The 14535-nt window shown below is 37.0% G+C and overlaps 1 protein-coding gene and 1 long non-coding RNA gene across 2 annotated transcripts in view; one reads left to right on the top strand and one right to left on the bottom strand.

The window, feature by feature from the left end:
* The window catches only part of Ac3 (Adenylate cyclase 3), a 568126-nt gene that overhangs the window by 212352 nt on the left and 341239 nt on the right, over positions 1 to 14535 (top strand). The window lies entirely within an intron of this gene.
* On the bottom strand, positions 7911 to 14159 carry LOC145979706 (uncharacterized). Its single transcript, XR_014440802.1, has 4 exons — positions 14120 to 14159; positions 11995 to 12144; positions 10584 to 10655; positions 7911 to 8074 (listed from the first exon to the last, which is right to left on the bottom strand). It is a non-coding gene; the product is annotated as an uncharacterized LOC145979706 (long non-coding RNA).

Below are 14535 nucleotides of genomic sequence, written 5' to 3'. Positions count from 1 at the left end.
TAGGGTTAGTTCGGGTGCATCCTGCATCCCGGTGTCAGGCTAGTGCAAGGAAATGACGTTCAATCAAGTACACAAACAGCTGTGTTCAAGTTCAGAAGATTCAACAAATGCCTGTCTGCTGCTTTAAACCTTCATTTGATTACACCGCTGCAGAACGTAGTGCAATAGACGCACCCATTAAATACACCAAATACACCTTGTACCCAACTAGACGCATGAGTGCAGAGAGGGAGTCAAGAAAGTGCAACAAACTAGACGTTAGCCATTGTGACAGCAGTGACTGATGCTATAGTTCCAGTTATTTGATATGCCATCTGGTGGAAGTTTTTGGAGATATGCGCTATCGCCATGTGGTTAAACCTGGAAAAATTATCGACATTAATTAACCATTGAAGAAGTGACAGGGTTCAAGCTGAAGACAAATTCTCTGAGATTGCTTCGTCACATTATGTTTTTCATTTCTATGTTCTAATTACATGATATTTGGGAAAAAATTGAATATCAATAAGAACGGAAAATATTTATAAGTAAAAATTGTTTACGTAAATCGTTTTAAAATAAATTTAGATATGAACAAATTTTGTGCTTGTTTTGTGCAGGTCTTTTTACAACCTTGCACTTTTATTTTTCCAAATGGGCTTCTTACATCCTTTATTTTAACTTTTTCAATCAGAATGTTAGATGAGGGGATATTTCCCCGTTTCTAAAAAGCATTAAGTACCGACGCGACCCAAAACTTTTAATTCAAACAATCAATATTTTGTATCCTTCTTATTTCATACAAATAAAGGCCTCCCCAATGGACCAGTGGTGGTGTCAGGAAAAATGCGCCCAAGAAAAGTGCTCTCTTGCAATAAAAGTGGGGAAAATGCGCCCTCTCTCCCAAGAGTAACCGCAATGAAAAGTGGGGAAAATGCGCCCAGCACACACGACCTTCACCAATATTATCATATGTTGATTAAAACAACCTTTACGCAGCTTCACCTCACAATTAACACAGGATTGGGACTGTCAGGAAAGATATATTTTTTTAAAAGTACAGTAAAAATATTATCTTTTCTTGCGTGTTTATAAGCTGGAGATGATGTCCTTTGTCATATTTTTTTATTTTACTTTTGTAATTTTTATTTTATTTGATTAAAGTTTTTATTTACATTTGTATTTCCATTTCTTGTGATCTCCGTTGACGATTTTTTACTCCATTTTTTTGATGTACGCCAGACTTCTCAGGCACTTGGTAAGTTCCTTGGGTGTGCTTGTTTTGTAAGTATGTAAAATTTTGCTAATCTGTTCATCCAGTTTTATGTACGTTCGTTTCCTCTTCGTTCCTTCTAAACCGATGCTAGTCCTGTCCTATTTGTATCCGCTGCATTCCGCTTCCTGCTTCAGCGTCTTCAGAAGGGTGTAGAAGTCGAACTTTCTCCTGCAGCTTTTTGTTCCACCCTTTGACAGCATTGTTCGTGCGGTGCTTGGCATCTCCAGAGTGCCACACATCAACTGGTAGATTTGGATTTTGCAGCCATTGTTGTACAAAGTAGTCAAGAAACGCTGTCAGTTTCTCTCCTGCTGGCGCCGTACTATGGATTTGGAGCCACCCATCTTCAACGTCCTCGCGGGGGATCATTGCCAGAACGCTGCACATGCGGACATGAAGCCTTACTTCTTCGTCATTCTTGCAGTCCGGTACCAATCCAACGTCTTAAACTTTGCGCCACAGACACTGGTTAAAGTGGAAGTAGCATCCCTTGATGGTACAAGTCGGGAAGTTTGAAATGAGGGAAGAAATGCACGCATCTTCGAAGCCCTAACTGTCCTCTACATTTCTCTTTCTTCTCTTTATCACAAAGTCAAGTAGTTTTCTCATCCGTCTTCTTCTTAACTCGATATTGAAATCCATTGAACAGAGCACACGGCTTGCCTCTGTTCGTCTCGGTGATTGTCAAATCAGCCATCACAAATAGAAACACAAACACACACACCTGATCTGTGCCAGAGATGGGTTGGTAATGACTACTGAGTCATTAGAAAGCTTACCAGGTGTGCGATAGAAGCAAACAAATGAACAGAGTTAGATAACAGGGAATTCCAACCCTTCAATGGATTAGTTGGTGAAGGTCATGTGTGCTGGGCGCATTATTCCCACTTTCTAATGTGGTTACTCTTGGGAGGGCGCATTTTTCCCACTTTTTATGCGAGAGCGCATTTTTCCCGGACGCATTTTCCCCTGATTCCCAGTGGTAGCGTCGTCGCCTTGTAATCAAAGGCTCCGGGTTCGATACCCGGTGGAGGCTTTTAGTAGTTTGGATGCCACTTTGAAACTGTAGGTCCAGTCCCGATTAGCCTTACTGTGCATAAAGTGGACTTAAAACACCTACTCAATCAATTCATAGAAATGAAATGTGTTGTTTATAAATGTATATAAATATACATGTGTATGTACATATATGGGGGTAGGCGTGCATTGAAGCATTGTAACCAAATATGGATAACAGTCTGATCTATACTATACTATATCAGACTGATCTATACTTTTGTGCCTCTAATAGGCGTTTGTGAAATTGTATTTGAAGTTGCTGAGTAGGCACTGGTCAATCAATGATGGGGTTATTATCACTCCACTGGTATATGCGTTGTATGTGTTTGATAGGTTCGAGTGAAGGACACGTTATTACAGGATAATACTAATTGCAGAATATGAAAACCAGACTGTGAACAAACAATATATTAAATAGAAAACTGGACGTTGTGTCCGAAACATTCATGTACAATGAAGCACTATGCAGAAAAGCTAAACACAGAATACATCTGCTTACTGTTTCTCTTCTTCTAGCCTTGAAAGCCAAACCTTGTAGCCATACGCTTACTAGTAATACCTGGACCGTATTATATGTACATGTTAACTCTTTTCACGTCAAAGCTTTTCAAATACACGTCACTCAAAATGAATTTAAGAAGCATTAATAAATAAGGGTAGCCGGACAATGCGATGACGGACAATTGCTGATATACAATTACTATTACATTTTAAATCTTCTATCAAATTGCAAGTACCTCTTACAAGAGAATTATGTCAAATATTGATATTTTCGGCTTAGAATTCAGTTCAATTAAATTTTTGAACATGGGCTAGAGTCAACAGACCATCTTTGGAAGTGACCCGTTTCCTCATATGTTCGAATACACTTCCCAACTCTACCGTCGATTATAATGTCATGCTTCTTTCTTTTCTGACCTTCTAGATTAAGTTCCATCCGCATGCACTTCATGTTGCTTGGCTCTTGAGGCATGCCAGAACATCATGGATTTTTGGATGCGGTCTTCAAAGCCACCAATTTATATTGAAGTTCCTACCTTCTACAGCATTATCATTTGAGTCGTGCCTTTGGCTACGTTAGGTTAGGTCCTGATCGTCTCAATTGTCCTACCATCAATTTGTAAAATGACCATCACCGTCAATCGCAATTGTCCTAGATTCATAAATAAGAGAAGTGTCCCAACCAAATTGCATATAATTTGTACGACCAAAGTTCATCCATGATATATCCTTTTATATTGGACATACGGGCACATTTCTTCTTGCTGTTCAAGACGTTGAAGACGTTTATAACTTTGCCATTTTTACGAATATTCCACAAATCGATTTCTTTGTTGGGACTGTTCTTGGAAAATCGCAGAAAATATTTGTCACTCACTTAAAGCTACTGTATTTTATTGATTCATTTGGAGGAATTATTATTATTATTAATTTTAATTCTATAAAATCTCCCATTGATTTACTGAACGTTAAGGCACGAGGAAAGGAAAAATTAAAAGTCGTCGTTTAAGGTACATTTCGTCATTCCTATGAAGTGACAGAAGGAAATCTGTCATGGTTCCCAGGGGAGGGATTTGAATTCATCCTTTGCCTCCATTTGCATTAATCCCGTTTACTGAAAACTTGGAAGTAGATGTAAGAGATTGTGAGTTCCTTTAGGAAATACCTCTAATTGGCAAGAAGCATACTTTCTGTTAGTTTAGATATTTACCGTGAACTTTCATCTTAAAGGGTTGCTGAACGCAAGGAAAAACTTTCTGTAAAGGATATGAAAGAGAAACTCAGCCGACGTTGGAAAAGAACTTCTACTAGCTGGTTCTTTCAGAGCGGGTCTTCATGGAATCTACAATACTCATCTTCTCTAAGTAAAGAAGGAAATATTACCCAGTGTAAATAATGCGATTTCCTAAGAATTTCCGCCCTCTGAGCTTAATGCTATTACAGCTCTTCCTCCGAAATGTGGAGACTGCTTCGAAGAGGCTTCAATGGAAAAATAAGTTCATCCATTCCCAAGAATTTCATTCATGAGACATGATATCAGTAAATTCATATGTCCCAGTATCTTTTAAACATCGTAAGCTGCATTATATATTAGTATGAAGTAAGGTAATACCGAATTTGTTACTGTCTCAGGCAATATAAAAAAAATTAAGTTTGTTTCGCATTTCTTACTACTGTTAATTAGCGTTGGTTTTCTTCCGGTTTTAGATAATCGCAACGATAAGGATGAGTGATGATTAGATGAATTCCATGAAGGGTCAATCACAGACATCAACACCCTTGAAATCTCCATAATTCACATAAGCTAATAAAAAGCGAAGCTCCAGTTCTTAGTGGTATGCATACAGAATATATTAATGTCCCAAGCGGAGCATGTACAGTGTAAATCTTACGTAAAGTCTCACTGAGGCCTCACCTTTTACAAAAGAAAAAACCATCAAAAACCGATATTGAATTGGAAACACTGCAGCGTCAATGCAGAAACTCTATGCAAGATAAGAACGAGCTACACAACTGTCAGTCGTGAACACCACACAGAAGAGCAATGTTAAGCATGAGTCATCAAGTAATTAGCACTGCGTTCCTTTCTGTGGTCATTCGACCTCAGAAGAAATATTTGTTGTCCATTTTCAGCTCTCAAGATATCAGGTTCTGAGCTGGCGATTTATTTAATTCATTAATGAAAATAGGTTGTTCATTCTTTCGTTTCTTTCTTTCTTTTGTCACTATCTCTAAAACAAATATAAAAAAAAACCAGCAAAGAAGGTTGTTTCTTTCGGCACGTGACAGGTATATGGTAACTTTGCTATTTTTACGACTACATCCCAGGAACATTTCCTTGCACGAAAATCACACTGTGTCCACAGGATGTACGACTGAACGCTTACTAAAGTAATAGAAATGTTCATCTCCATTTTCATTGATCTTTCACTCTCCGTATATTTTGAAGTCAGCTAATTGAAACATACGACCCTAAGACAGCTACACTCTGCCAAAAAAACTGCAGTGTCAACAAAGTAATTACTGTATTTTATATTTGGTAATGAAATATTCTTCCCTTCAGCTTCTTATTTATGTTTGATTTGGTTTATTTTACTTCTCTTTTCTGCCACTTTTGGCTAAACGAGATGAGCGACACTCACAATGAACACCAAATGAACACAATGCTGTGTTTAAGCAAGCTGTGTTAAGCACGCTACGGAGGCCGGAATCCTTTTTAGTTAGGAGAAATCGTTCCTTGAAAGCGAACTAAGAACAGTTAATATGCGTCACGTCGGAGTTATGATATTTTAAATTTTGAACAATCAATTGGGATTTACTCTTAACCATTCTTTGCCTACATCAAAACTTCCACACAGTTAAGATCGTTTACACTAAAGACAACAGCGTTAAAGTCTATGCTTTAAGGAATTATTAAGCACACTATGATGACAGAAAATAATAATTCACATGGCTATATTCATGCATTACATCGGTGAAACATTCATTTTCGATCAGGAAGAAATATTGAAAAACGCAGGGACACAATAACCAATTGATTTATTTATTTTACTTCGCTTATTTTCCACTTCTGAGTAATCACATAGATAAGGATGAAAGGTGTGTTAAGATGAAATTTGTGAAAGGGTAATCAGAAACGTAGGACACAGCACAAACCCCACACTGAAAAAAATAAAGGTGTGGAAACTCACCTTTTGGGGTGAGTTTGGCTTGTCACAAATAGACGTCCCCAAAAGGTGAGTTTCCACACCCCATATTGGGGTGAGTTTTTTCTCACCCTAGTATAGAGTGTGTTTTTCCTCCCATAGGGTGAGTTTTCTCACCCTAGTATAGAGTGTGTTTTTCCTCCCATAAGGGTGAGTTTTCTCACCCTAGTATAGAGTGTGTTTTTCCTCCCATAAGGGTGAGTTTTCTCACCCTAGTATAGAGTGTGTTTTTCCTCCCATAAGGGTGAGTTTTCTCACCCTAGTATAGAGTGTGTTTTTCCTCCCATAAGGGTGAGTTTTCTCACCCTAGTATAGAGTGTGTTTTTCCTCCCGTAAGGGTGAGTTTTCTCACCCTAGTATAGAGTGTGTTTTTCCTCCCGTAAGGGTGAGTTTTCTCACCCTAGTATAGAGTGTGTTTTTCCTCCCATAAGGGTGAGTTTTCTCACCCTAGTATAGAGTGTGTTTTTCCTCCCATAAGGGTGAGTTTTCTCACCCTAGTATAGAGTGTGTTTTTCCTCCCATAAGGGTGAGTTTTCTCACCCTAGTATAGAGTGTGTTTTTCCTCCCATAAGGGTGAGTTTTCTCACCCTTGTATAGAGTGTGTTTTTCCTCCCATAAGGGTGAGTTTTCTCACCCTAGTATAGAGTGTGTTTTTCCTCCCATACGGTGAGTTATTCTCACCCTAGTATAGAGTGTGTTTTTCCTCCCATAGGGTGAGTTTGAGGGGTTCGTGAGGAAGAGGTAAATGATCTTCATTTAGTATAATAATGCTTACCTTTAACCTTGAAGAATCAGTCAGATATTTTCTATCTTATCCAATATGAATTCAGAATAAGATAGAGCAATCATAACTTCATTATAATTTCTTCCCAGATGGCAAATGTATCAAAGTAGAGAAATGCAATGTTAACTCTTGCATTGTGTAATATACGACATCACAGTGAAAGCAGTGTTTCTTCATTTAATGCGTTCAGATTTTAATGTGATTAATTGTCTTCTTTATAAAAATAATACCATTCAATTCAGCATTAAAATTTGACAAAGCTTAAAAATCTTAGAGGAAACTAAATGCAGCACGCTCACCAAGGTATTCATGTAGAAGAACAAGCCATCCCTAAATTACATGAAGCTTGCAAGGAATATTATGTATCGATTTCTAAATCATACAAAAAAGCCGCAACTTTTAATGTACATACATATTTTCCAATAAGTCTTTTTTGAGACTTCCACTTGATGCTTAGAAGCCAATTGAGACTGGATATATGTACAGTCACATACACTGCTGGGTTGTAATGATTTAATTGAAAGTCAATGGTGCTGTTACAACCCAGAAGTGTCCTTGAGTGTACAATATAACATGAAGGGTATTGATCTTCAGAAGTCACACCTGTTAATTATAAAATAACAACTTTTTTCTGTACTGTTTGGAAAGCAACACTCATGCTCACATACATTGCTAGGATAAATAAATGACATACTTAACACAACAAAATACTGTATACTTGTATATCCGTAGATAAATTTTATGTATACGTTGGATGCAAGTATATACATACATGGTAAGGGGATAATCTCTGAAAAATACTACCTTGCCACTAAATGCATACACATTAAGCAATAATTCAACCTTACCTTTCCTTTGCTGTTGGTTCTGCACACTCAGTTCAATGCCACAATCATTACAATGTGAGTGATTTTTGGTGCTTTTAGAACCTATTTCAGTACTTTAATAAATTAATTAGAAACGAAAATGTACATTCTTAAGAAGGCAGAGCAAATTTAGTAGAAGTTATAAATGTTCATATACATAATTTTTAACCACTCTATTTCAAATACAGAGCTTAATTTTTTTCGCCCCAAAGATTAGGTTGAAGAAATAAAGTTACCAGTTAGCAAAAAATTCAACTTTATTTACAATATTCGTACATTTCATCTTGCAATAATTCAACATAGTTCTCACAATTTTATCCAAAAAAAGAGGAATTTTACTTCATTGCTAAAAATTTGCATGCTGTATTCCTTTAAAATGTCTGTATGGAAAGGCGTCCATGATCTGAAAGGAGAAAAAATGTAAGAGTAAATAAGAATATAACCAAGAATGCATTTAGGTCAGAGTGTGATAGTTTAGAATGTACTTATAACATTTATGAGTCTTAATACTTCCCTGAAAAGTATACTAGTGATGTGTGCATACAAAGTGATTCAAGCTTGAGTAGCCAGCCTTCATGGATGAATGGTTACGAAAGAATGCTAAAACGCCTGGGGTGTCGAGTTCGAATCCCAGCCTGAGCACAGGTGTTCTTTGTGAGTGTCCATTCATCCATTCCATCATATCATCACTCATCCTCATGTTCGCAATTAGCCCAAAAGTGGCAGAAATGCGAAGAAAAATAAACAAAATCAATCAGTCAAGCTGCTCAATTGATAGATTGACTTGGTGTTTTAAGTTCACTTTATGCACAATATGGCTAATCGAGACTGGACCTGCGGTTCAAAGTGGGATCCGAACCACTATGTGCCTCCACAGGGTATCGAACCCAGGACCCCTTGATTACAAGGCAACGACCTACCACTGCACCATCGGGGAGGCCCTCAAGCTGATCAGTTTCTACATTGAATGCAGTAGCACTAAATTGGCAATTTATTTTACACAGCATTTCCCATAATATTTAAAGCTCGGGGGGGGGGGTTAAACCCAGTAAACCCCCTTGCGTGCGCCACTGATTGAATGAACAGGTGGAGGGACTAAGAGTATGTCACCCTATTATGCAAAGGTAATATAAACATGCATGCTTTTATTTCATAAGCAAGGGCCTATACAAGGAGGGTGATGATGGGGCTATAAACAGGCAGGAAAAAATAGCGAAATGAGGGCTGACTACTGGGCACGCCACAGCATATAACTGGAAATGGCACACTATCTTCAAAAGTAAGAAATTACTTTAGGATAATATTTTGTGCTGAAACATCGGTGTCGGGAGATGGAGGTGGAACATATCCGTTGACCCCCCCCCCCCCACGCCCTGGAATTGCCATCGGCCATTTCAAGTCACAAAAAGCAGAAGTTGTTATAACATAAATAATGTTTAGAAAGCTTTTATTGAAAAGTTAAAACTTAAAAATAAAACAGAATAACTGTGCATTTCAGTACACTAACTGTGTAAAATGTAAAAAGAAAAAAAATTATACTAATAAGGAAAAGTTGTACTTGATATTCATTCATCTAGTAGTTCTCCCAAAGGATTTAATAATAGTAATAATAATAATATAATTTTATTTTTTTGTTATAATAGTTATTACTGTAAAATTATTATCATAACCATGATTCTTATTGTTAATATTTGTTCTACTATTAAGTTAAGTCAATGGATTGACCCCCAATACACACACACAAACACCTTTCTGGTGTCGCCTAAGAGCTCAAACAGTACCATTCAATGTTGGTGTGAAAAATATTTTTTTTACTAATTTTTGAGTGTTTAGCTTTAGCTTTCTTTTGTTTCTGTTAGTTCTGCAGGGTTCAAAATCCTGGGGGGACAGGGGGATTTCCCACCACCAACAATCTTGGCCTTAAAAATCCCCCCACCAAAAATTTCCGGGGGGAAGATTTTTTGTTATAACAAACGAAAGATAAGCAATTACTTTTAATTTCAAATATACTGTACTAAGAATAATATCGAAAACACACACAAATTAGTGTAGTTGTGAGTATTGAATGCTTTCTCTCTCAAGAAATCATTAACAAATCTACACCAATACGCACAATTAAAGTAAAACAAGAATGCAAGAAAATTATAACTATGAAATCTAATTGATTTATATTAACATAAAGCACAAACAAAACAAAAACTTACACATAATAAAAGCACTTCAACTATTTCATAATTTATAACATCTTTAACCAAGTTACTAAAGGAATTAGTTGGCTGCTTTACAATATCTGATATGTATAAAAGTAACAAATTAATTTACTTTTAATAATACACACATGTGGCGGAGGGGGAATGTAAATTAAGAACTTTCTTCCCCCACCAGTTTTCAATGATTTCGCACCCTGTAGTTCTGTCCTGTCAAAGTGTATGTGTAAACATCACATAGCGAAAAGGCAAAAAGATTTTATTTATTCTGTACATTATACTAGCATGTAACAGGCACAGTGCCAGAAGGAGAAGTGAGTGGATGCCTCATTCCATCCCTTCACCCAGCAGACAAGAGACACATACCCTTGACAATTTTAAATATTTTCTATAGAAACAAGACATAGCTACATGAAAGTTCAACTCTCCAAAAATAAAAGCATGGATATGATTCTGTTTTCAAGTAGCAGAAATAAAGTTCTATTGAAAGTTTAGAAAGTATAGAAAGAAATACATAAAGATTATAGTTTGTATATTTATGCTAAGGTGCATTTTGGAAATGCATATCCAAAGATTCTTAATTACAAAATGAAAGGTGTGTATGTATGGTTCGCACACGCAGCATTATATTTTACGTTCCTAGTTCTATTTATGTGATTCTGACATTTTCAGATTACATACAGGTTAATTGATTTATTTACTTACATTTCCATTTACAAAATCAGGATCATCTTCAAACATCAGATGTGGTTATTTTAGTTAAACAGCATTCAATGTCTGAAATAAGGAATAAATTTAAATTAGATTAATCTTGAAAGTAGCAAAAAGTTAACTTCTTCAATACAATAGTTTATTGTACAACTATATTTCTTAATAGATGGAAGACTATTTGAAGCGTTCAAGTGGATTTAACATATAAAAGTTAACTATCATGCAAAGTTAGTATCATTTGGATCCCCCCAGCAATTTAAATTCTCCCAAGGAATGTCTATACATACAGTGGAAGATTGAATGAAAGAAACCCAGAATGATGAAAGTTTAGATACTTTTCAAATAAGAATTAATTTCTTTATCTGTGTGTTTTCTTCTACATAACATCTCAAAATGAATTTAATTTCCAAAGACAAAATTTGTATGTAGGCTTTTACAGGGTAACTGATAGCCAATAAATGTAGCATCACAGACCCTCACTTTGCAAGTTGAAAAGAGAAAACAAATAAAATGTATGAATCACTTACTTCATCCCACATCCACAAGAACACTAAATTGTACACAAGCAGCAATCGATTCTCAGAACTTAAAGATGCTGACGCAGAAGTATATTTGCTGTGTGGTCTAGTCAACCATTTTTTTCACTAATCCTCCATGAAATTAATTGTGTAACAAAGATATTAGGAAAGGTATGTAAAGAGTGAGATGCATAAATATTTCCCGGAGAAGTTCAATGGAGTTCAATTCCTTAAATACACGTGGGACGTCAAAAAATATTGAAAATTATGAACAACTTGCCTGGTAATATTTTAACATCTCGCTGTACACATTGTGTACTTAGTATGCCATATCAATTTCCAAATACTTCTTAAGACAGTCACAACAAAGTTTTACACTCCAGCCTACACTGTGTATAACTATTAGTACTGTCCTTCCCAGTGGCGAACACTCCCTTTGAAACAGAAATAACCGAAGCTATGAGACACCCACCCACCCTTTCCTATTTCCAGATTTGTTGTTTGAATTTGTTTTTAAGTCCACTTTATGCACAGAAAGGCTAATCGGGGCTGCACCTAAAGTTCAAAGTGAAATCTGAACCACTACCGAGTATGGAACCTCGGACTCCTTGATACATGTATTTATGTATGCATGTACTTTTGACACTTTAATTTTCTTTTCACACTCACTATGATGACTAAATGTTCAATACTAGCTGACCACCTCTAGAGTGCGCTACACCTGGGTACATATAGTGGTCGCCACTGGTCCTCCCACCTCAACATATAAGCTTACTTCCTAAGAGACCTCTTCATTTCAAGTTCCTACAGCTTAAAACTTATGAAAATAATGAATAATAAATTCCCTTGAAAAGAGAACAAAATTAGATTTGAACTACTCTACTTACATTGCATATCTGTGTAAACCCAACCCATGCAGGATCCTTGAAAAACTGCTATCGGTGATGAGTGGCGAAATGTTCAGTGTAGATTGGAACTAAGGCGAGTGTGTTTGTGGGTATTATCCGTATTCACTCCTCTCTATGCATGGCACATTCCTGAAAAGGAGTTGAAAATTAAAATAATACTTAAAATTTTATGTTACACAACCATATTTATGTGTAAAAGAAATCTAAGACAACACTCTAAAAGAAATTCTAGCTGCTGCTTGAAATTGTAAGTTTTCTTAACTTAAATTGTTAATGTTTAGAATCCCCCAAGGACCGAAAATTAGAAGATACTATGGACGCACACTACAGACAACCTCACGAATATCAGCGTCTGAATGTGGGAAGGCGATCATTGCTCCCGAAAATTAATGTCAAGGTATATTTAACTTTCACGCCCTTGTTTACAATGTGTCTTTTTTCCTTTAAAAAATTGTGAATTAGATGCAATCGACTACAACGAATGAGTGAAGTGAGTTTAAGCAGCAGCTTACAAATCTTATAAACTCTTACAGAAGCCTGTTTTGTAAATAATATTTCCCATGCAAATTAACTTTACGTCCCACAGTATCCCACTGCATTATTTTGGCCTCTTTACTTAAAAATCAATTACAAATCCCTCTGGGGTACGTTCCGACAGGCAATAACGAAAGATTATGAATTATGCGCAACAAGTTACTTTACAACTTTAGGAACATCACACACCAAACGAAGGTGCCAGTCGCAGTCAGAATAGTCGACACCAAAGGGGGCTCTAGCCCACAACGAAATATTTTTGGCCCATCTCCTCCTAACACAAATAGCCAACAGTTAAAAATTGGGATTGCTTACAGCGCAGCGAGAATCACACAAGAACAGAAGAACACAAAGAGAGAGAGTGAAAGAGACCGAAGATACATTGACAGCGAATGACAGAGAACATAAATATAAGGAAATGGGAAAGAGAGAAGGAAGCGTAGAAAGAAAGAGACAAAAGGTAAAGAAGAATAACGGAAATGGAAACAGAGGAACCAAGAGAGCAGAGAAAAATTGAAACATATGAAAACGGAGAAAGAAATAAAGATGATAGAGAATCCTAGTAGCAGTGATAATTGTAGTAGGGTCAACCTTTGTAACGTTGTTCCCCCAAACATCCACATATTCTGTTTAAAGTAAGATTATCTTTCGTTTGTACCGGATTGTATAGCATTTACTTTCGTTTGCAACATTACAGAGTTCGAGTATTCACAAATTGAACTTGGGGGGGGGGGGACTTCAGGTAGCCCGTACAGTTTTATCCCAGCGCATTTTTTCGATTGTACCGTAACGATTTGAGAGTAAATTAAATTAATATTTGAAGTTCCCTCGCCCCCAACTTTAAAATGAAGGACAAAATCATTACGTTTGTACCATTGAAATAACTAAACTAAACAACTAAAAGCTTCCCATCATGGAGGAAGAAAAAATCAAGCAACTTCTTGGATAGAATTTCGTTTGTGCACTTGAAATTTTATTTTTTATCGTTATAGTTTTCCAGTTATTTCTCTCCAAAAATGGGAGTGGGAAGGACGGAAACGAACTTAAACCATGATTTCTGTCTCCGTAACCATAGGCGTAAATTGGCGGGGACAAGGACCCCCAAAATTTTCACATTTGTTAAAATCTTCAAGTTAGGCGACTTGAGGAGCAAAGTAATAAAGAGTAATATTTGTGATTTCGCTAGTTATTTAAATGTCTTAGCACGTCGAGCTGCGACGCCAGGTGTCCCGGGTTCGAATCCCGCTTGGGCATGGTTGTTTGTAAATGTCCATTCATCAATTTCATCACTCATCCCCATATTCTCAAAATTAGCCAAGAGGCACAAACCGCGAAGTAAAATAAAACGAATCAATCAAATCAAATCAAACCATCACGAATGCCAATCTTCGGACGAGAACTATTGAAAGGGCTCACACTGCATGCTAAACAGTGCCCTCTCACCGTGTACTGTCATTATTTCGAAATGTGAAACACATTTTGGTCTAAGCATTTAGGATAGGACAATCTGAGCATATATAAAGAAAACTTACAGTGTAAAAATATTGAAAACGTTATTGAACTTACTTACCTTCGAATCCTGCTTTCTTATCTTCACTTTCAAATACCCACACAGCAGACAAACTATTCTGGCCCACGGCACAGACGACCTCACACAATGTCAACGGCAAGGCTATTCTGGGCCTGCTTGTCCCAGACGACCTTCGATTGGTCCACACGAAAAGCGCGCCGTATACGACGCGTGACTAGCAACAAAAACTAAAAGTGAATGTCCTTTAAACAAAGCAACGATCTTTGGGGGTGGGGGTGGTTTAGACAACTTTTGTGGCAGGCGGATCCACTGGGGGGGCGATGGGAGCGATCCCAACTGCCAGTTCTTGGATATGATATTATACCTGATATTTTTGAGACTCAAATGTTCCGACTTTTATCCCCAAATTTAAAAGGCTCGATACAGGCCCGTAGCCAGAAATTCTTTCTAGGGGG

Source organism: Lepisma saccharinum, chromosome 26, assembly GCF_977018435.1.
Source record: "Lepisma saccharinum chromosome 26, izLepSacc3.1, whole genome shotgun sequence".
In the NCBI taxonomy this organism is placed as follows: Eukaryota; Metazoa; Arthropoda; class Insecta; order Zygentoma; family Lepismatidae; genus Lepisma; species Lepisma saccharinum.
This window is presented reverse-complemented; position numbering and strand designations above follow the sequence as displayed.